This window comes from Lathyrus oleraceus, chromosome 7, assembly GCF_024323335.1.
Source record: "Lathyrus oleraceus cultivar Zhongwan6 chromosome 7, CAAS_Psat_ZW6_1.0, whole genome shotgun sequence".
Lineage (NCBI taxonomy): Eukaryota > Viridiplantae > Streptophyta > Magnoliopsida > Fabales > Fabaceae > Lathyrus > Lathyrus oleraceus.
This window is the reverse complement of record NC_066585.1, coordinates 92,098,842-92,123,975: the sequence shown is the minus strand read 5'-3', so window position 1 is coordinate 92,123,975 and position 25,134 is coordinate 92,098,842.

Here is a 25,134-nt window from a genome sequence, read left to right as displayed (position 1 = left end):
TAGAAGTTAGTAAAGAATAAGTTTGGGGTTGGGGTACTAAGAGAAATAGGTCAAAAGAAAATAAAAATGACAAGAAGTCAAAAATAACTTCTTCAAAAAAAAGTGAAAAAAAGAATAATAAGACCAACAATATGCACTCCCTAGTACCGAGCGGATAAGATAAGAGTGATACGAAAGGAATCAGATAACATCAAGACAACTAGGTACATAACTCCAAAGGTTTAAGCCTATTATCCTAAGATATCCTACCCTGACATAATCCACCTCAAAAGTGTGTTTAAATATGACTTTGATTGATTCGGTTAGAAAATTGACAAACTCATTGTTAAATGCTTTTGTACGTTGGTTGTGTGATTACCCTATACAATTGAGTGAATATTTTTGATATGAGAGACAAATGGAGTACTTGTATGTTCATAAGAAATTTTTCAAGTTGATTGGATTGAAGCAGAGAACATAAGTGTTGATCACAAAAAAAGATAACATTCATTGGTAAGAGTAGGCATGTTAATTCTGATGAAATATTCAATGTGCAGACAAGTTCTTTAAGGACAAACAACATAGTAAGTTTGAGGTTGTGATGATAGTCATCATTACATGATTTTTATGAGAAAATTTGGATGAAAGCATTGAAATAATGAGCAAAAGTCATACCATAATATGGAAGAATGGAACAAAAACTACTATGACGAAGAAACTTAGGACTTTAAGAAATTTTAAGAAAAATAGTGCAAGTTTTCTTTTGGAATTCTCGCGCCATGATGTTGACATCATGGACGCAATGACTTCACACTACAGAGCGATGTGTGCTATCATGGGTGTGATGTTGTGCCACTCTGACACACAAAAATTTCTATAAATAAGGTTTTTGTGTACTTTCTAGGGGTTTCTAGTTTGGTAGAGAAAGCGACGACTTGGGATAACAAAGTGACGACTTTGAAGGTTTCGAAAGCCATTGAAGACCTTTATCTTCCTTGATTTTTATGTTCTCTCCATCTAAACTCATGGTAATTGTTATATTCACTATTAGTAGCTAGATTCCTTATATTAGGTCTTTTTAGACAAATCTTCTTGTACTTGTTGAATCACATGGTTGTTTGATGCTAATTGAATTATTTTATGTTATTATTATTATTTAATTGTTCATGATCTTAATTTTTTTATGTATTGACAAATGCATGATTTGATATCAGATGAGTAGGGATATCTGGTCGTTAGTTAATCAATCTGATCTAGCGCAATTATTCAACTTAGAAATTAACAAGGAATATGTAATTATAAGTTGTGACTTTTTAATTAATGAACTTAGAACACCTAATTTAACTTTGAATTGGCCTAAGGAATTAAGTAATTATATGTAAATTAGTGAGTTGTACACCAATGAATTGGGTGCAGTGGCCATGTTAATTCGTTGTAATACTTCAACATATGATAAATTTTATTAATGCACAGTTCATCAACAAGTAGGAGTTAAAGGTGGCAAGAAACACAAGAAAATGGGGTTGAATTGGGTTTCCAAGATCAAAACCTTTCGTACCCAAAACACTCAAAGATAGAACAAGAATAAAAATAAATGAACACAATTATTTTTATCCTGGTTCACTATTAACTAAGTTACTCCAATTCACCCATCAATGTGATTCCGCCTTATACACAAAGACTTAATCCACTATAATCAACTAATTACATACACACAAAGACTAACTGTCAATGTCTTTTTGAGTAATTCTAACTATACCCTAGTCACTCAAGAAATACAAACTCAATCATTGAGATACAAGAAATATGTTCACAAGATTGCTTCTAAGAAAGCATATTACATAAATTTCAATACAATGAATTATCACACAAAAACAAACAAAAGCTCTCTGTGTGTTTTCTTTTCTCTATACACAAGAATAATATTCATTTCAGCAAATGCGTTGTGTGTAGTAACGTGAATTGGCAGCTTGTTCATTCTTCCAAGTCTCCTTTATATAGGCAATGAAAAGATTCGTTGGAGGGTAGAGTTGGAATACCAAATTACAATTGTATCCTTGCATAATGGTTTGCAAAATGGGAGGCAAAATGGTACAATAGTACATTCCTTAGCCCAGTAAATTAGGGTAGTGGAAGGAATATTTGATCTTGTACTGTGTAATATTTTACTTACGTAAAAACTTTTTGATCTTATCTTCTAATCTTCAGAAGATTCTGAATGAATGATGTTGAAACATGTTTAGAAGGATCAAGAATCTGGTTGAGAGAAACTTCATAACCTTGGTCTTCAGAGTCTTGACACAGTTCCTCAGAACCTGGTCTTCAGAGTCCGGTGACACGGTTCAAAATGTTAAGAACGCAGAATCTTGAAAGCTTGACAAATATTTAGAGGCTCTTCTATCAGAGTCACAATCAGAAGATTGATCACAAATGTTCATTAGAATCATTGTCTAAGAGCGTTCTAGAACTTGACATAATCTTGTAAAATGCACTTTTGTATCTCTTCAGAGTCAAAGTATGCTGAGTCCAGAATCTGATGACATCACAGGCCAAATCTTCAGAATCATAACCTATTAACAAAAGATACACACTATACAAAACCATTAGAGTAAAAGATTGTTCACTAAGAAAAAATATATTGTTATCATCAAAACTAAATTTCAGATGAAGAACCAAATCTTATTCTTACAAGAGTATGTGAGTCAAAAGAAGATCTAATCAATTTTAGTCATTAATTTGCATTCCCAGTATTTTTTAAATTTTATTTGTGAACCAAATCAACCTTGAAAACCCACATTTTTATTTACTTAATTTGCAGTTGTAGCGGTAAATTCATGATCATCAAGCTATGGATAAGCTAGACATCAATTAAACAAGAGTCGCCACCGCGCTTTTATTGTTTCCAAGGGAAAAGGGAAAACTACGAACAAAACCCAAGAATAAGAAGTTTTCAAATCAAAACTAATAAAATGTCAGAGATTACAGGTAAGGGGGTTGGTTACACAGAGGGAAGGTGTTAGCACCCAAAGTGTCCTAGGTACTCCTAGGGAGCCCTTTTTTTTGTGTGCATATGTGTTTTTGTACAAATGATGTTTGCAAACAATTAGAATGGAGGGATGAGAAAAGAATTCATTAATTATATTTTTGTGTTTGACAAGACCTTCGGACTTGTGCCTACGTACCAACATAAAAATGAGGGATCAAAACCTCGTAGTTCGTGGTATCAATTTCAAAGTGAGTGCATTGCTTTTAACAAAAATTTAAGTTTGAAAGGCACAAAGGCCTAAAAAATGGTTTGAATGAGTGTTAGTTATTTTTGGATTTTGAAATTTTAAGTCAAGTATAGTTAAGTTCATTTACAACTTTGATTAAGAAAATGAGTTTGAAAATGCAATGGCATAAGGCCAAAGTTTCTAGTTTGCAAAAATGGTCAAAGTTTAGAAATCAACAAACACAGGCAAAGAAGATTTTAAAAGGAGGGAGAGATTTTTAAATTAAAGAAGTAGGGAGGAGATGAAGAGACTAATCCTAAGCACAAATTTAAAAGTTGAGAGTTGAAAAGATCTGACCAATGGACTGCAATCCAATAGACAAGAATGTCATATAGAAACCCAAATTTCCCTTGGACTTTAGAATCAAGCAACAAATAATGCACAAAATATCAACTCGAAGAGCAAGACATCAAATAAAGATAGCCACATCCAAGCTTATCAACTCCACGATCTTCTTCAAATTTGCCCATGTAGCAGATGAATTTCAAGATGACACAAATCACAGGTTCAATATGACAGCTTCACCAGGATCATGTTGCAGATGAACTCAGATAGATCTTCAATGATGTATCTGATGGAGTTTCAAATTTCAAGCACTTGGTTACATGAAAGTTGGCATTGGCCAAGTCCTTTGCATAGGGAGTGTTGCCTAAATTCTAAGTCCAATTGTCTCAGATCAAACCAATAGTCCACACAAGATATTTTTTAGGGTTTTTGTTCTTATTATGTACATTAATGGTCAAAGACCACACAAACAAACACAATACACACAAACAAAATATATCACAAAATATGGTCCAAGTGGACAAAGTGAAAATGACATTAATATAAACAATTTGAATGATATGAATAAATCTCGAAAATTAAACTGCATTAAAAAAAATGACTGTAAATTAAATGTTAGTTGCTAATGAGTTAGAAGTTAGTATTGTTTTTGCTTTGTTTTTTGTTTGTTTAAGTCATTCTTTGGAGAACACTCAACCCACTTATCACAAGCATGGATCCTTGAACCAAGACATCTTCCAAGGAAGGAAAAAAGGCCAAGTTTCTACACAATACCATGAAAGAGGGGTGACTTACAATCTCACTAACTAGAATGCTACGCCTTTTGTGTCAAAATTTAACACTATGTTAAGCAATCGTAATTGGACTTATGTAGAAGTCACAACTATTTGAGGTCGGGCAATATAATTTTGGTGTTAATGCATGTTAGAGACATAGTATGATGAACTATGCTCATAACACATACCACACACAAAAAGAATATGCAAAGTGGGGGGCCTAATCTCATCCATACTTATGTTGATTTTGCAATCAACTAGCCTTAGGATATTAAGATATCATAGGTCCATGACATGAATGCATAAAGAAGGGGAATGAGATGAAGGGGAAGGGGGAATGAATCAAACACAAATTGGACAAAGGAGGACTTTTACCAAGTTAAGATCATTCATTCATTTTGGGAGATGGAATGTACATTCCATCAATCCCCTAAATCCAATGATCTTAACCTAACAAAGTTAAATCAACCTTGACCAAGACCCAACAACACAATTTAAACTCACAAAGTCAATTAAAATGGCTCTACATAATTAATTTGGCAATTAATCAATTAAAAATATTTAAAATAATGCATTAAATTAAATATGGTTGGTCAATTTCCTAAAACCTCATCAAAACACCAAAGAAATGACCATGAGATTTATCATAGGTCAAACAAGGTCAAAGGACCTTGGAGAAAAAATTTCAGAATTTTTGGAAACTTAAAAGTATTTTTTAACAATTAAAATTGTTCACAAAATCAATTAAATCATGAAAAATATTAATAATGATCCAAAAAAAATAATTTTATTCAGAAAATGAAAGAGGATTTTTTTTTGGTGAAACTCTCATATTTTATGGATCAATATTAAAATTAATATGAATTAATGAAAAACAAAGGAATAAAAATAAAAATCAGATAATCAAAAAAACGTGGACCACTTGATCTCCCTCATTAATTGAGGTGGCAGATCAAGTGGTGGAGAGCGCGTGTTCTATGGTGCACGCTAGTCAACATTTCACACGTTTAATTATCACAATGAGCGCTTCAAATTAAAATGTTTTAAATCAAATCAATGGCTCTAAACACTTCCAGCTCATCGCCGGAGCCAAAGGCATGTCATCTTCTCCGATGACCTTGACCGGACTGGTTCATTCATCACCATATCATAAATGAAAAAAGAGGACATGATCTTAAAGAAAAAAAGGCGTAGATCACGAATATCACCTCAATTTAACCTAAATCCAAATATATAGAGAGATACGTGGAGTTGAGTTTTGAGGTGTGTCAATTGAGTTGCTTCGATTTGACCTCAAAACAACTCAATCTTCTTGCTTACATTGGTAGGACTTCAAACAACCAAGAATCCAAGAGAATTGATGAGAATTGAGAAAGAATCGAAGAGAAGAAAAATCTGGAAAAATACCTTCAATGTTGTGCAGAAATGGATCTCTCTTGCTTCAATTCTTGCTTGATCTTGCTTATGGAGCTTGTGGAAGTGGATTAAGAGTGATGCAAAGCTTTGGATCCTGGAGTTTTTGAATCTCCAAACAGTGAGAGTCAAACTCAAATTTCAATTGAAATTTATCAGGTTTTCCTTTGAATGGTGAGGGTTTCAATGGTTGGAGGCAAAGCTGGCGCACAAGGTCCTTTAAATTGAAGCATTAGACCTCTATTTATAGCAAAAGATGAGTGTTATTTGCACACTTGAAAATACTTCCAAAATTGGCAATGCAACGTACATGCTTGCATGGGCGTGTTTAGGCCCATGAAGCAACTCTACTAGTTCCACAATCAACTTAAATGGGGTCTGAATGAAGCTTGGATTGCAAGGCAAATATATTTGAATGTTTGAAGCATGATTCTTGCCAACTGATACAACCCTGTTTAAGCCATGCGGAGACCCCTCAAACTTTGTCCAAAATGAATGAATAAGGACTATTTGGAAAGCTTAGATCAAGAGGAACAACTTTTATGTTGAGCACTTTTCCATTTGGAACTTGTATCATGGTGAATTTTAAGGTGGAAGTTCGGAAATTTCAACATGTCAAAATATTTTCTAAGTGTCAAGCCACATGTTCAATTATTCCACCTTGCCTAACTTTTCATGTGAGCTCCAAATGAGAAAAGTGTATTCATCAAAGTTGTATATCTTTCAAAAAAAACTTCAAAATAGTCACAAATTTGACATCATTTGGATTTGGGATGAGTGAGCTATGCATTTTTGAAGTTGAGGAAAACCACTTGCTCAATGGTATTGGTCCAAAATGACCTATAATGTATCCTCATATCACGTGCTTATAAATGTTGAATTAGTTATTAATCCAAACATAAAAGTTGTAGTAGACACCTTCAATTTTATTGTGCAACTTGGAAATCTTTCATCTCATAAAAATTGAGAATGTTATGGCCTTGGGAAGTTGACTTTCAAATTAGGTTTAGACAAAATGATCTATAATGTTTTAACATAGAAAATGACTTTACAATAAGATTTAGATCTAGACTTAAACATGAAAGTTGTTTGGAATGTCATTTAGAGTAACTTTGATCTTGGAATCATTTTCATATGATGAAAATTGTAGGAGATAGGGTCTAGGGGGACCCAGTTTTGATCAGATGAATTCATTTGGCCAACCACCATCAACCAACTTGCTAACTTGCAATTATATTGACTTTTTAGGCTCATGGTATATCATATATGCATAATATGATGAAATTTGAAGTGCCCCTCAAGATACCTAGATGAACTAGGGTTTCCAAGGTAAACTAACTCCAAACTCTTGAAGAAATATTGTTCAAAATAACATGTAGAGATCATGGGGACTCATATATAATACCTAGAGCAATTATGGATCATTCCTTGGTTATGCTATTAGCAATGAGGGTCTTAAACCCTAGATGTGAACTTGAGAGATCAATAGTGATCATGCCCTACCTACAAAAGAGTTAGGCAAATCCAAAGACATATTTTTGGTATTTTGATTAGTGAAATGATAAAATACAAGTAGGATACAATCACATGGTGCTTGGTGATCTCTCTGTAAGACCCCAATTTTGACCCTAAGATCCCTCATGCAATTTCATCATAAGCATTAGCATTGAGATCATATCTTGGCATCCTCCTTATCCCTCTTTCATTGGGTTTGTTTTAGGAGAGATCACAAAGAACTTTGTGATTATATCATGCTTATATTTTATCATTTCACTAACCAAAATACCAAAAAATATGTCTTTGTATTTGCCTAACTCTTTTGTAGGAAGGACATGATCTCATTGATTCATCAAGATCACATCTAGGGTTTGAGACCCTCATGAACAAAAATCATAACCAAGAATTGATTCAAGAATGGTTATAGGCATCATATATGAGTCCCAATGTTCTCCACATATTATATTGATCAAGTTTTCTTCAAGAGTTTGAGGGTGATTTGCCTTGGAAACCCTAGCTTGATTGGGTATCTTGAGTAACTTCTCCAACAAGCTATCCCACCAATTGATCAAATTTCTCAAGGGACACTTCAAAATTCATCATCTTATGCATATATGATATACCATGAGCCAAGAAAGTCAAGAGAATTGGAAGTTAGCAAGTTGGTTGATGGTGGTTGGCCAGATGAATTCATCTGATCAAAACTGGGTCTCCCTAGACCCTATCTCCTACAATTTTCAACATATGAAAATGATTCCAAGAGAAAACTTACTATAAATGACATTATAAACAACTTTCATGTTGAGACCTAGAGCTAGTTTTGCTTGGAAAATCATTTTCTATATTGAAACATTATAGGTCATTTTGTCTAAACCCTAATTTGAAAGTCAACTTCCCAAGGTCATAACTTGCTCAATTTTTATGAGATGAAAGATTTACAAGTTGCATAATCAAATTAAATGTGTCTAATTCAACTTTGATATTTTGAGTGGGAGATAATTCAAATTTTTTGAGCATGTGATATGAGGCTACATTATAAGTCACTTTTGACCTATACCATTGATCAAGTGATTTTTCGAAACTTCAAAAATGCACAACTCTATCATTTCAAATCCAAATTACATGAAATTGGTGACCATTTTGAAGGTCTTTGAGAGAGATACAACTTTGATGAAGACACTTTTCTCATTTGAAGCTCCTATAAAAAGTTAAGCAAGGTGGAATATTGAGACATATGGCTTAACACTTAGAAAAATTTTGATATGTCAAATTTTTCCAAACTTCCACCTTAAATGTCTCCAAGTTCCAAGCTCCAAATGAAAAATTGTTCAACATCAAACTTTTTTCTCTTGATCTCACCTTTCCAAAGAGCTCAAATTCATTCATTTTGGATGAGAAATGCATAGGCTGCGCATGGCTTAAACAGGCTGATATCATTTGGCATGGATCCAACTTCAAGCAACAATGCACAAGTGCCTTGCAATCCAATCAATCTTCAAAGCATCTGAACTTCAAATTTGGACTTTCAGCTATCATTCCATGGGCCTATGCGCGCCCATGCACTATTCCATCATTATTTTGCCAATTTTGGAAAGTGGAAAGAGTGTGCAAATATCACATGGATTCATCTATAAATACAACTGCATTTGCTTAGAATTAACACACACATTGCACCAACTTTGATCCCCCATTGAAAACCCTTCACTCTCATAGGATAAACTTGATAAATTCATTTGAATTTGAGCTTGAATCTCCATTTTTTTAGAATTCAATTCTCCAGGAATCCATTGCTTCTAAACCTTTCCATTCCTCTCCTACAAGCAATTAGAGTGAGTCTAAGTGCAATTCAGATCGAGATCCATCAAGTTCAGACCTCCACTGAAGGTAATTTGCAGAAATTTTCAACTCTTCGATTATCTCAATTTATTGCTCAATTCCATTGATTCTTTGGTTGTCTGAAGTCCTACCAATGTAGGCAAGAAGATTGAGTTGCTTTGAGGCCAAATCGAAGCAACTCAGATCATGTACCTCATTTTTCAATTCCACATATCTCTTAATATATTTGGAATTGGGGGAATTGGAGGTAAGATTCGAGCTCAGTGATGTTTTTTCTTTAAGATCATGTCCCTGTTTCTTTTTTTGGTGATGGTTCATCTTGACCAGTCCGGTGGAGCTCACCGGGGAAGATGACCGGAGCTCTGACTCCGGCGATGAGGTGTCTCACCTCTGAACCATAGGATCCAAGTCTCATGTTATAATCGTGAGCGTTTGTTTTGATTACCTCATTTACCACGCGGTTGATTCAGGAACACATGGAGCGCGCGTTTTGGATCATCAGATCTGCCACCTCAATTAATGAGGGAGATCTGATGGTCCACGTAATTTAGAATTTTTGATATTTTATTTTAATTGCATTTTTTTCAATAATTCATATTAAATTCAATATTGATCCAAAAAATATGGGACTTTCACCAAAAATTTCCAAATATTTTTCTCTTTCATATTCTGAATTAAAATTATTTTTTGGATCATTATTAATTTTTTCCATGAATTAATTGATTTTGCATTTGTTTTTAATTGTTTAAAAATATTTTTAAATATCCAAAAATTATGAAATTTTTTCTCCAAGGTCCTTTGATCTTGTTTGACCTATGATAAATCTCATGGCCATTTCTTTGGTATTTTGATGAGATTTTAGGATTTGGACAAAACATATTTGAATTTAATGCATTATTTTATTATTTTTAATTGAATAAATGCCATTTTTATTGTGTTGACCATTTGTATTGACTTAATTGAGTTTGATTGTTTGTTGTTGGGACTTGGTCAAGGTTGATTTGACTTTGTCAAATTAATATCATTGGATTTAGGGGATTGATGGAATGTACATTCCATCTCCCAAAATGAATGAATGATATTAATTTGGTAAAAGTCCTCATTTGACCAATTTGTGATCTCATTCATCCCTTTCCCTCTTCATCTAATTCCCCTTCTTCATTCATTCATTTCCATTTGGCCAATGACATCTCAAAGTCCTAATGCTAGTCGATTGAAAAATTAACATGAGCATGGATGAGATTAGGCCACACCTTTTGCATATTTTTGTGTGTGGTATGTTTCATGAGCATAGTTCATAATACTATGTCTCCAACATGCATTAACACCAAAAGTCTATTGCCCGGCCTCAAATAGTTATGGCTTCTACATAAGTCCAATTACGATTTCTTAACATAGCGCTAAATTTGTGACACGAAAGGCATAAGCATTCTAGTTAGTGAGATTGTAAGTCTCCCCTCTTCCATGATATTGTGTGGAAACTTGGTCTTCTTTCCTTTCTTTGGAAGATGTTTTGGTTCAAGGATCCATGCTTGTGGCAAGTGGGTTGAGTGTTCTCCAAAGAATGTCTTGAAATGAAAAGCAAAACAAAACTAACCTCTAACTTACTAACTATTAACTTTTAATTTCAAGCTCTTACTTTTAATGCAATTTACTTTTAGCAATCTATTATCATTTGCCATTATACATACCATTCTAATTGTTTATGTTAATGTAATTTTCACTTTGTCCATTTGGACCATATTGTGTGATATATTTTGTTTTGTGTTCCTTTGTTTGTTTGTCTGGTCTTTGACCATTAATGTACATAATAACAACAAAAACCCTAAAAAACTTTGGAGTGGACTGTTGGTTTGATCTGTGGACCAATTGGACTTAGAACTTAGGCAATATTCCTTTGCTAAATGGACTTGGCCAATGCCAATTTGTTGAAGAACCAAATGCTTACAATTTGAAATTCATCTGATACATCTTTGAAGACCTCTCTAGATTCATCTACAACATTGATCATTATGAAGCTGTTATTTTGAACCCGTGACTTATGGAATTCATTTGTTACATGGGCTATTTTGAAGAAGATCATGAAGTGGATAAGCTTGGATGAGGCCATATTTATTTGATGCCTTGCTCTTCAAGATAATATAATTGTGCATTTGTGTGTTGCTTGATCCTAAAAAGTCCAAGGGAATTCTGGGTTTCTATTGACATACTTGTCTATTGGATTGCTACCCATTTGGTCAGATCCTTTCAACTCTAAACTTTTAAATTTTTATGCACAAGGTAGTCTCTTCATCTTCTCCCCATTTCTTTAATTTCAAAATCTCTCCTTCCATTTTCAAAAAAACTTCTTTGTGTGAACTACTTTTGTTCTAAACTTTGACCACTTTTGCAAAAAAAGGGTAGAAACTTTGGCCTTATGCCATTGCACTTTCAAACTTCTTTTTCTTAAATCAAACTTGTAAATAAACTTAACTATACCTGACTTAAACTTTCAAAAACGCCAAAAAGAACTAACCCATTCAAATCATTTTTGGCCTTGGTGCCTTTCAAACTTAAATTTTGTTAAAAACCAACACACTCATTTTGAAATTTATAGCACGAATTACGAGGTTTTGATCCCTCATTTTTATGTTGGTACGTAGGCACGAGGCCGAAGGTGGCGACTCTTCTTTTCTCATCCCCCCATTCTATTTGTTTGTAAACATCACTTTGTACGAAATACATATGCACACAAAAAGGGCTCCCTAGGAGTACCTAGTACACTTTGGGTGCTAACACCTTCCCTCTATGTAACCAATCCCCTTACTTGTGATCTCTGAATTTTATTAGTTTTTATTTGAAAACTTCTTAATTTTTGGGTTTTGTTCGTAATTTTTCCCTTTTCCCTTGGAAACAATAAAAGCGCGGTGGCGACTCTTGTTAATTGATCTCGGGCTTATCAATAGCTTGATGATCATGAATTTCCCGCTACAGAAATTAAGTGGCGACTCTGCTAGGGATTAGTCTCCAGTGGGTTTAGCCTACTTTTTTGTGTGAGTATATTTGTATATATGTGATGTTTGTATATATGTATGTGTGATATAATCTGCTTGTTGTGCTTGGTGATCTCTGAGTCGTGACATAAGTTCTAACCCGAACTTGAGTGAAATTAAGGTAGGAGGATGGTATAGTCATGTTCGACTTGTGTGGAGTAGTCCTTAACAAGTTGGCTTGAGATCCATCTGCTCAGTGGAGACTCCTTTGGATTTGGAAATGTCACACAAGTATTTATGGTTAGGCATTACTATTTCTAATTGGGTTTGAGAAGCTGAGGACCTTAGAACACCTAACCCATCTTGGCCTATTTAGGATGTAGTGCGGAAACTGTTCAGGTGTAGACTTGATAATAGTTGTTACACGATACTACACTCAGACGAGTTTCTCTTGAGAATGTTATGGGTCGATGAGTCAGTCATCTTAACCTGTAATATTCGATAGATGGAATTAAGACTCTGGGAGCTTTTTAGAACATGATCTACAGGTTTTTATCCTTAGTTCACTCCTTTAGGATGGTTCTTACCTAGACTCCATGCTCGTGACTTGCAACAAACCCTTGATTCTTGATTGATCCAATCAAGTCTTGTCAATATCAATGGAACTTGGGTGTTGATAAGGTGTAAACCATAATCCACAAAAATGGATGATTGATCTTGACAAAGACGTGATTCATCCCTTGACCTTTGTTTGCCTTGTGTGTGATCCCTTATTTGTGATTGTTGCATTCATGCATTGATGCGCATCATAACATTCATCATACAAAATTTCAAGGAACTAAGGCATCATTTGCAAATGTTTTCAAACCATGGATTGTGGACGAAGGAACACTAAGAAGTACAATTTCAGATGTCCAGATTTGAAAGAGTTAAGGAAGCTAGCATCTTTTGTATTAGATCCCTTGGACTTCAAACAATGTCATGGGAAGCTTCTGTCCATTTTGTCTGCTGATGTAGCTGAAGGACTTTTGAGTGTACTAGTGCAGTTCTATGATCCTCTCTACCATTGTTTCACTTTCCCGGATTTTCAGCTTGTGCCTACCTTGGAGGAGTATTCTCATCTTTTGGGGATACCTGTTTCTAGTAGAATGTCTTTTAGTGGATTGAAGGAGATTCCCCGATCTAGTATTATTGCTGAAGCTCTTCACTTGAAGAAGTCTGAGATAGAAGCTCATTGGGTGAAGAAAGGAGGATTGTTTGGGTTGCCATCTGTTTTCCTCATCAAGGAAGCTACCGCTTTTGCTCAAGCTGGTAGTGTGGACGCTTTTGAAGCTATCTTTGTGTTGCTCATCTATGGATTAGATTTGTTCCCTAACATTGACGGTTTTGTTGATGTTAACGCCATTAGACTTTTCTTGATTGAGAATCATGTGCCTACTTTGTTGGGTGATATGTATTTCTCTTTGCATCTAAGGAACTCTAAGGGTGGTGGAACTATTGTCTGTTGCATTCCTCTTCTGTACAAGTGGTTTATTTCGCACTTGCTGCAAATGCCTGCTTTTGTGGAGAACAAACAATGTCTAAGATGGTCTCAAAGACTTATGTCTCTCACTAATGATGATATAGTTTGGTATGATCCGTCTTTAAGCAGCTTGGAGATTATTGATAGTTGTGGTGAATTCTCTAATGTGCCCCTTATTGATACACAAGGAGGAATTAACTACAACCCTACTTTGGCTTGTCGTCAACTTGAGTTCCCCTTGAGAGACAAACCTAATAACACTTTGTTAGAAGGTCTTTTCTATCAAGAGGGTAAAGATCCCCAACATTTGAAGCAGAAGATTATGCATGCTTGGCATAATGTGCATAGGAAAGGAAGATCCGAGCTTGGTCCGCACAATTGTGTAGCTTTGGAAGCTTACACTCTTTGGGTGAAGAAGAGAGTTATGGAGTTGAAGATGCCTTATCCTTGTGAAAGACCTATGTCTATGGTTGTGGTTTAGCCATTAACTCTCCCTAACCAAGATGCAGAGGAGTTGGAAGACGCGCTCGTCAAGATGACGCAAGAGAAGGATATGTGGGAAGAGCGTTTCCATGCTTTGAGCAAGAAGGATGAAGAGTTGCAATTGGAGTCTAAGGACAAAGATGCACTGATTGAGCTACTTGATGACCGAGTGACTAAGAGACAGAGAGAGCTAGAGGTTTCATCTTTTAGCATGCCTCAGTCTTCCGTTGCTTGGAAGAAGATTGTTGACCAACTTGTCCTCGAGAAGACTCAGATGAAGGCTTCTTTTGAGACCGAGATCCGTCGCATTCGAAGGAAGTACGCGCCTTCAGCCAGATCTTCTGATACTGTTATTAGGGATCCTTAGGATGACTAGTCTCATTTTCTCTTGTATCTTTTTATTTTGGTTTCTGAAAATATACTCAATGTAATCCTTCCAATTTATATAAATAAAAAGAGATTTTGGTCATATCGAATTATTGTAATTGCCATTTAAATATTATATATTTGCAAATGATATAGTAAGTTCTTTGAAAATAAAAATAAATCAAGCATTGCATTTCATGCATCATTTGCATAAGTAGGTTTTTACCAGATGTCTGATTGGTGTTCTTCTGTGTTTTAGCCAAGCTGACTCACCGGTATAACACCAGAGTCAATCACCAGAGAATTATGGAGAACCTTGAACAAGAGAACCGAGATTTGAAAGAGGAAATTGCCCGACTGACTGCCATGATGAAGTCAGTCCTTGTTGCTCAGAGCCAAGCTTCTCCAACGCCTGCAACTCCTCTCGGGAGGAAAGTTATTTCTGAAGTGGTTACCTCTACTGTGCCTGCTGCAACCACCCACTTCGCACCCAACCTGCCTGCCGGATTCCTCTGGGGAATGCCACACAACTTTGTGCCAGAAGGCTTTACTCCTACTTTTGCTTCCATGCCGACATCTAGCCCGGTCATGTCCGTGCCACCTCCAGTTGTGCATACTTCGCCTCGCGTAGAGGACACCTGTAAGACCCTAATTTTGACCCTAAGATCCCTCATGGCATCATATCAATGCATTTTGCACTTGCCTCAAGGATCATAACATCTTGGCTCCTAGCCTTTGGGTGGGAACACTTGTGTGAGTTGGTTTGAGATCACCAAGCATGTTTGAATTGTATATTATTGCTTTTCTTACTTTGTTTACTAACCAAAAGCACAAAAATATGTCACTAACATCTTTTGTTTTGTAACTTGAGCAATCATAAGATCTGAGGCTCCTAGATGGTCCCTATGCTCATTGATATGGCCAGGTGAAGTTGAAAGCAAGCATGACAATGGTTCCCAAAGCTCTCATCCATCATATATGCCTCCCAAGTATCTCAATTTTTCAATTTGATCAAAGAAAACCCAAAGGGCTTGAGGCTTGTTTCCCAAGGAAACCCTAATTCATCTGTTCATCAACTGTGCCTTGCTCATGAAGCAATCTTAGCCCATGATCAAATACAAATAAGTTAAGTTCTTCCATTCAGCATTTCATGCATATTTAAGCTTATTTGAGTGTCCTCAATCATCAATTCATCAAGATTTGAGGCTTGGACTTGAGAAGTTGATCAACCAATTCATCTGACTATTTTGAAGTACACTGAGACCTAAGTTTTAATGTGTTTGTCAAATGGAGATTACCCCAAGAGAAAAAATGTTCTTAAAAACCATATGAACAACTTTCATGTTCATCTAAAATTGATTTGAAGCTTGGAAGGTCATCATACATTTCAAAAAATTATAGGTCATTTTGATTGAAACCCTAATTTTGGGTCAACTTCCCAAGAACATAACTCATTCATTTTTTATGATTTTGAGGTGGTATCAAATGAATTGGAAATTTTAAGATGTCTACTTTATTTTTTATGTTGAAAAAAATTTCATAATCCTAAAATAAATACATGTGATAATGCAAAACATTATAGGTCACTTTGGACCAAGGGCATTGAAATGTGAAAAAGTCCAACTTCAAGTGCCCATAACTTTATCATAAAAAATTCAAATGATGAAATATTTAAGTCCAAATTTATTTTCTTGAAAAGATCTACAACTTTTATGTTGAAGGTTTTGTCATTTGGAGCTTACATCATTGAAACAGAAGGGCTTGAAGTTGGCCCATTTTGGAAATTTTCACATACACATGTTTTGCACCTTGCACTTTATGATCAATTTTCATCAATTTACCAATTCCAAATGAAGTTGTGATAAACATAACAATTGATCCTCATGTCAAGAGCTTTCCAACCATTACCCATAAGGCTATGTTTCATTTTTGGAAGTAGCATTTTCGAAGAAGAGAAAGCTTTGGTACATTTTTGGAAACTAATTGAAAACTCATGGCACAAGCTAATGGCATCATTTCTGCACGTCCATTTCAATTCAATGTGGTATTAACATTCATTTGCAATAGGAATTGGGCCCTCCATGCGCCTGTACAGGCCCATGCATGAAGACCCTCTTCATTCATGCACACACTTTGCTCATGCTTGCAGCCTCCATTTGCTATAAATAAGTGTACAAGGCTTCATAGTTTGCTAACCTGAAGGCGCCTGTTATGCTGCACAACTCCCTCCATAGCCATACCTAAAGGAATTCTCACTTTCTTTTCAAAATTTCAGATCTGAATTTCAACTATATTTGTTAATTTTCAGACTCATAATTCCTTGACCTTGCTTCATCTTCATCTCTAGATCACACTGCAAGCATTAGCTAAGGAGATTGTTGCCTATATTTTATTGACCGGCCTCAGATATGTGTGACTACTACATTAGTCCACTTACGATTGCTTAACATAGCGCTAAATTGCCTTATGGCACACTAACACTAACAATTGACCATTAACATTTAATTCTTGCACTTTACATTTATGCAATTTAATATTCTTGTACATATTATTCATTTGCTTTTGCCCTTTGCTCATTTGAGCACATATTTATGTTAATGCAATTTGCCTTTTGCTCACTTGAGCGCATAATTGTGTATATATTATTGTGCTTGTGTTTTGTTTTGATTGTTGTGAACCAAATGCAAATGGACCAAAAGGACTTAGATTCTAGGACATTCCCTGTGCAAAATGGAGTAAAAAGGCCTTAATGTTGAAGATGAATTGGAAGGACCAAATCTCTAAACCCACTCTTGTCCATTCCTTGTTGACATTATAGAACTTTTTGATGTGTGTGTTCTTGTGCTAGGGATTCCTATTTGAGCCAAATTGAAGAACCATTGTCATGTGCATCTAAAGTGAGAGATACAAGAGTCATTGGAAGATTCCTAAGAGCTTGCTTGATTGATTGGTTGCTTAAGTATACACTTATTTGCTTGCTTATTCCAAAGGAGGGGAGCTACTTGGATCATCACTATGATCTCAAGAAGGGAACTTCATTTGTGGTTTTATTTCTCTTCCTTCATCTTTGTATGTTTAGGACTTAGCCATTCTTCTTCTTCCCTCCACTCTAACCCAAGCCAAAACTTTTGTGCAAACATTAACATTTGTTTCCAAACATTATAAACCTAAGCCTTATGCTTTTTATTTTCAAACTTTCTTTTCATAACACTTATTTTGAATTGAATCTTTAAGTCAACTTTGACCATATTTTGTAAATACTTTTCATTGGTAAATATAACTCATTCAAATGTTTTGTGGTTTCAATGGCCACTTCTTATCATAAACTTTTTTCTAACCATTATCTATTAGGTTTGAGTTATCCTTGAGGTTGATATAATACTCACCTATATCCTTAGTGATGGACAATGAGTCTTCCATACTTATTATAGGGTTAGCCCCTCACTAGCATGTTCAAGCTATCCTCACATGGTGGATTTGTGGTTTTAGGTTGAGTTTTCTCCCTTAGATAACAAAAGACCTTAAGGCTTTTGGACCAATCAATTCACCAACTCACTTTGAGATTTTTACCCCGAACTACGAGGTTTTGATCCTAATCTTTTTTAAGATGGTACGTAGGCAGTGAGTTTATCCATTCAAACACAAAATTGTAAATAATTTGTACATTCTTCTCTCATCTCCTCAATCATGTTTGCACAAATAATTTTTCACAAATACCAACCTACCTTACAACAAATTGTGAAAAGGGCTCCCTAGGAGTACCTAGGATGTTTTGGGTGCTTAAAACCTTCCCATTGCATAACCAACCCCCTTACCCCGATCTCTGACATTTTTATTAGTTTTTGATTTGATAAAACTGAAGGAGAATTGCGGTCCAAAACGCAGCGGAAATTAAAATTTCTCCTTTAGAGATCCTTACGAATGGTCATGATCAGTGATAGAATATTTACCTCTTGTGATGATCGAAACCTTTGGTGCAGATCTTTTGTGACGATCAAAACCTTTGATGCAGATCCACGAAGCGATCACGAACGTTGAACGATGACAACGTCTCTACTAAGTCCACACGAACGGGTTCCTTCAATCTCAGTGCTAGCTGGTACGAATGAAGGCTTTGAGTGAGAGAGAGAGAGAGAGAGAGTGAGAGAAAACGAAAATAATGCAACCGCCATGAATGCTTCTGCACAAGGGTTCTATTTATAGAACCACTTGTGTGGGCTTCAAGCTAAAAGCCCACTTAAGTGTATTTTGGCCCATATCTTATAATATGCCCAAAATCACTTAAGCCCATGGTACCTTACCATATTTCGTATTCTACTCAAGTACGCCGTACCTTACAATGTTCTATAATCCACTTAAGGGCACCGTACCTTACGGTATTCCTTAGTTACTCTATCTCTCATCAATCCGTCCTTTGTGTGTGATCCTGTAGGTTTTCGTGACGTTGGCAATTATATTAAATCACGCATTTAACATAATAAACAGTGAGCGGTATCTAGCAACACATCACTGCTACCCAAGACACGAAAATGTCATGTGATCTGACAAAACCATCTGTGATAATAATTATGTGTATAATTACCCTTTTGCCCTTATGTCTATATTGAACACAAGGCATAGACCGTGTCATCCTTGTTCAGTTCAATATTGGGCCCATAGACATTTATCCTGTTATGCAGGATGGGCAAATTCCATCTAGGACACTCATGTCCCTCAGCATGCTTTGTGGAGTACCCATCAACTGTCTTTATGGTTATCCAGTTACGGACAACGTTGGATCAGCAATAAAGCACTCGACTCTACATCTAGGATCCATAGTGGTTTCAGGTCGAAGAGTGGAATACACTATTATCACCATGAGAATAACTTATGACACTTTGCATAACTTTCTATATAGTATTCTCATAGCGGGTCAATCCGGTATAAATATTACTCCTAATATTCATACCTATGTTTAAGACTTGATAACTCCTTATCCATGATCCATGAGATGTGATCATCAGTCTATATACATAATAGTCTTAATGCTTTAATGTCATCCCACTTCACAATAAAGCTCGACTACGGATACTTTAAGAATAGTGTCCTTATGTTTAATGTGATCTCATGATTAAGTCATACTTGATACATTAAACAGACTAGCTATTCTAGGGACTTTATTAAACAAACGTAATAAAGAAAAAGCCTTTTATTATTAATAAATAATTCGATACAAGTACCAAAAGTATTGGCCTCCAGGGCTTACACCAACAATCTCCCACTAGCACTAGAGCCAATCAGGCATACCCTTAATACCCATAGATCTAGTATGGCCATCATGCTTCTGCTGCACAAGAGGCTTTGTCAGTGGGTCAGCAATATTGTCAAGTGTAGGTACTCTGCATATTTTCACATCTCCTCTATCTATTATCTCTCGAATGAGATGATAACGCCTAAGTATGTGTTTGGATCGTTGGTGAGATCTAGGCTCCTTGGCTTGTGCGATAGCACCATTGTTATCACAGTAGAGACCAATGGGATCCACAATGCTAGGAACTATGCCAAGTTCACTAATGAACTTTTTGATCCAAACAGCTTCCTTTGCTGCACTTGAGGCAGCAATATACTCGGCCTCGGTTGTAGAATCAACAACTGTATCTTGCTTTGAACTTTTCCAGCTCACAGCGCCACCGTTTAAGCAAAACACATAACCAGATTGCGATCTAAAGTCATCCTTATCTGTCTGGAAGCTAGCATCGGTGTATCCAATTACAGCCAACTCTTCCTGACCTCCATATATCAAGAATGATTCCTTAGTCCTTCTCAAATACTTAAGGATATTCTTGACAGCTACCCAGTGAGCATCACCAGGATCAGATTGGTACCTACTCGTTGCACTTAAAGCATACGAGACATCTGGTCGAGTACATAACATGGCCTACATGATAGATCCTATTGCAGATGCATATGGAATCTTATTCATGCGATCCCTTTCTTCCTTAGTTAAAGGGGATTGTGTTTTTGATAGACACAAGCCATGTTGCATAGGTATGAATTCTTTCTTGGAATCATGCATATTAAAGCGTCTCAACACTTTGTCTATGTATGTACTCTGACTTAGGCCAAGCAGTTTTGTGATCTATCTCTATAGGTTCTGATTCCTAATATATAGGCTGCTTCACCTAGGTCCTTCATAGAAAAGCATTTCCCCAACCAAGACTTTACTTGTTGTAGGGTAGGGATATCGTTTCCAATGAGTAATATGTCATCTACATATAATACCAGGAAAACGATCATGCTCCCACTAACCTTCTTGTAGACACAAGGCTCATCTTCGTTCTTGATGAATCCATATTGTTTTACTGTTTCATCAAAACGAAGATTCCAGCTTCTGGAAGCTTGCTTCAATCCATAGATTGATCTTTGTAACTTACATATCTTTTGGGCTTCCTCTGGTATGTCAAATCCTTCAGGCTGTGTCATGTATACATCCTCAAGAAGATTTCCATTAAGGAAAGCAGTTTTGACATCCATCTGCCATATTTCATAATCATGATATGCAGCGATAGCAAGTAAAATCCGAACAGATTTAAGCATTGCAACTGGTGAAAAGGTTTCATGATAGTCAATCCCATGAATTTGTTTATATCCTTTTGCAACCAGTCTTGCCTTATAGGTATGTACCTTACCATCCATGTCAGTCTTCTTTTTGAAGACCCACTTGCATCCTATAGGGTTAACTCCTACAGGAGGCTCTACCAAGGTCCAAACTTGGTTTGTGTACATGGAATCCATTTCAGATTTCATGGCTTCTAGCCACTTCTCAGACTCGGGACCAGTTATGGCCTCTTGGTAGGTCACAGGCTCATCTTGATCCATGAGTAATACATCACCTTGATCAGTTATGAGATATCCATATCTCTCAGGTAGTTGACGTATCCTGCTTGACCTACGCTGGTTTTGTTCTACTTGAGCAGGTTGCTCTTCCATAACTTCTTGTGTTTCCTGCTCTAATTCCTCCATAGGTGTATCTATGCTTTGTGGTTCTTGAATTTCTTCAAGCTCTACTTTCCTCCCACTGGTTCCTTTGGAAATAAAATCCTTTTCTAGGAAAACTCCAGTTCGAGCGACAAACACTTTGCCCTCAGAAGGATTATAGAAGTAATACCCTCTTGTTTCTTTAGGATACCCACAAATAAGCATTTGTCAGATTTGGGCTCAAGCTTAGTTGAAATTTGTCGTTTCACATAAACCTCGCAACCCCAAATCTTCATGTAAGACATATGTGGTTTCTTACCACTCCATATCTCATATGGTGTCTTCTCAACCTTTTTGGATGGAACACGGTTAAGTGTGTAAGCTGCTGTCAATAGTGCATGTCCCCAAAAGGAGTTTGGAAGATCGGCGTGACTCATCATGGATCGGACCATGTCTAACAGGGTTCGATTTCTTCTCTCAGATACACCATTCCATTGGGGTGTTCCAGGAGGAGTAAGTTGGGATAGGATCCCACACTCTTTCAGATGGTCATCAAACTCTAGGCTTAAATACTCACCACCTCGATCTGATCGAAGAGTTTTAATATTCTTACCTAGTTGGTTTTGTACTTCATTCTTGAACTCCTTGAACTTTTCAAAGGACTCTGATTTGTGTTTCATTAAATACACATAACCATATCTACTGAAATCATCAGTGAATGTGATGAAGTACTGAAAACCTCCTCTGGCTGGTATGTTCAGTGGTCCACATACATCAGTATGTATTAGGCCCAAAAGATCATTCGCTCTTTCACCTTTTCTTGTGAATGGAGACTTTGTCATCTTTCCAATTAAACAAGATCTGCATGTCTCATATGATTCATAATCAAAAGAGTCCAAGAGTCCATCTTTATGGAGTTTGGAAATGCGTTTCTCATTTATGTGGCCTAATCGACAATGCCAAAGGTAAGTTGGATTTAACTCGTTAGGTTTCATCCTTTTAGTATTAATGTTATATATAGGCATTTCGAGATCAAGGACATACAGTCCATTGCTCATTTGTGCAGTAGAATAGAATATATCATTAAAATAAATTGAGCAACAATTGTTCTTTATTATAAATGAAAAACCAAACTTGTCCAAACAAGAAATGGAAATAATATTCCTGCTAATTGCAGGTACATAATAACAGTTCTCTAACTGAATTATTAAACCACTAGGTAAAGTTAATACATAAGTTCCTACGGCTAAAGCAGCAACCTTTGCTCCATTGCCAACTCGTAGGTCAACTTCACCTTTTGCCAAATCTCTACTTCTTTTTAGCCCCTGCACATTTGTACAAATGTGAGAACCACATCCAGTATCTAATACCCATGATGCAGAAGTAGATAAATTTATTTCAATAACAAAAATACCTGAAGTTGAAGTCTCTACTCCATTCTTCGTATCTTCCAGGTACTTTGGGCAGTTTCTCTTCCAGTGTCCGGTCTTACCGCAATGGAAGCAGGTGCCTGCCTTTGCTATGCCTCCACTAGGCTTCAAAGCAGCAACAGTGGGTCTGGGTTTGGCAACTTCCTTGCCTTTCCCTTTATCACCCTGTTTGGTGGGCCTTTTGTTATGTCTCTTTCCATTTCTGATCATTAGAATGGACTTCCCTTTTGTCTTCAGATTCTGCTCAGTTGTTCTTAACATGCCTAGCAGTCCAGGAAGAGATTTATCCATATCATTCATATTGAAATTTAGGACAAATTGACTGAATCTATCTGGCAACGATTGCAAGATCAAATCAGTCGCAAGTTCCTTTCCGAGGGGAAAACCCAATCTTTCAAGGTTTTCCACATACCCAATCATCTTGAGCACATGGGGACTTACAGGGGCTCCCTCAGCTAACTTGCTTTGAAAAAGGGCTTTTGAAACTTCAAACCTCTCATGCCTTGCCTGCTCTTGATAGAGCAACTTCAGGTGTTCGATCATATCGAACGTTGACATGTTCTCATGTTGCTTTTGCAATTCTGAGTTCATGGTAGCTGGCATGAGACAAGCAGTTTCATTGGCATCATCAACATGCTTCTTATAAGCATCTCTTTCTGCCTTAGGTGCAGAACTAGGAGGTTCCTCTTCAGGAACAGGTCTCTCCAAGACATACAACTTTTTATCATGTTTGAGGACAATCCTCAGGTTTCGGTGCCAATCCAGAAAATTTGTCCCAGACAATTTTTCCTTGTCAAGGATTGATCGCAAGATGTTGTTAGAGGTGTTTGCTGTCATGGTTATCTACATAAGGATTAAGAAAATATAAGTATCATTGACATATTTAATTAGGCCTTTAATCAAATATGCTCCCACTATTTTACTCAAAACAAATGACCCCCATCATTTGATTCGGAAAATCCCGTTGGAAGATTTTCTAGTGGGTCGAGATCCATATTTCACTTCGTTCTAAGTCCGCGTAGGCGGATTACACAGAACTAGGTTATTTAGGTAGGAACTCCTTCCAATTGTATCTCATACAACTCTCGAAAATTTCAGTTGGGTGAATAACTCCTTATTCCAATCCATCATATGGATCATTCCCAACTCTTGCTTCTAAACATATATAATCTTATTATATATTTATTTAGTTAAGTTTGACCCATTGTTTTAGCAATTGGATATTACAATTATCCCATCGCACCTTACTAATATAGAACATGCACCTCGCGTAGGCGAAACCTACATTATTCGATACTAGTCTTGATGAGTGCTAAAACTTGGAAAGCATAAACTTAATATTTAATTTGAGGGAATTGTAATTGTCATGATCTCACCGGCTTATTTATCATATAAATCGTCTCTCACATGCATCAACATACATACACAATGAAACAGTTATGGCCCCTAGCGCAATTGTTCTCCCAAGCCAATGAGAGAACCTAAGCTAACCTAATAACGATCTAAGCTTCTCCAAGCAAGATCTTCAAGGTTGTCCTCCTTTAATATTGAATTCTTCTCTAACTTTGTGACATTGTCTTCTTCTCATTCTTCATAACATTACATAGAAGAAACTCGTTTTACATACGAGGGATTGAGATGAGAAAAGAAGTTACATTCAGAGATTAAAAGGAGAGGCACGACACGCAGGTCGTATTTAAAACCCAAAACAAAATAAAGGAAGACTAAGGCCATAACTGATCACGACAGGGCAATAATAACAAACACATTATTATTATTATTATTAATTCCTTTAATTAATTAAAACAAAATTAAATTTCGGCGACCGATCACACTACGCAGAGTTAGCCGGGGGTTCCGCTGCCCGGTCAGCGGACGCCCTTGCGGGGTTGGAGGGGCAGCGCCCCTGTCCAAAATTTTAATGAACAATTCATTTGAAATGGACATTGTTTTGCATCAACACAACCCTTGCGTAGTCACAAAACAGAAACCCCACAATTTTGACTCTGTGAGTGTGACGACCGTCACAGGCATGTTACGACCGTCACAGGCCATGTGAGTGTGACGACCGTCACAAAGCACGTTACGACCGTCACAGGCCATGTGAGTGTGACGACCGTCACAGGGCACGTTACGACCGTCACTCATCCAGTTTGTTACGCTTGTTACGCTCGTCACACGAGCTTCACGCGGCCAAAGTAACAGAACTTTGAAACAGTCTACAGACCTCTTCCAAAAGCCCTAAATTCACAACTCCTTGACGGCACAACCGTTGCGCCGTCACCAACCCTAATGCGCAAATTTCAGACCGTCAAACACACCTCGATTGTTAATTCAGTATGATCG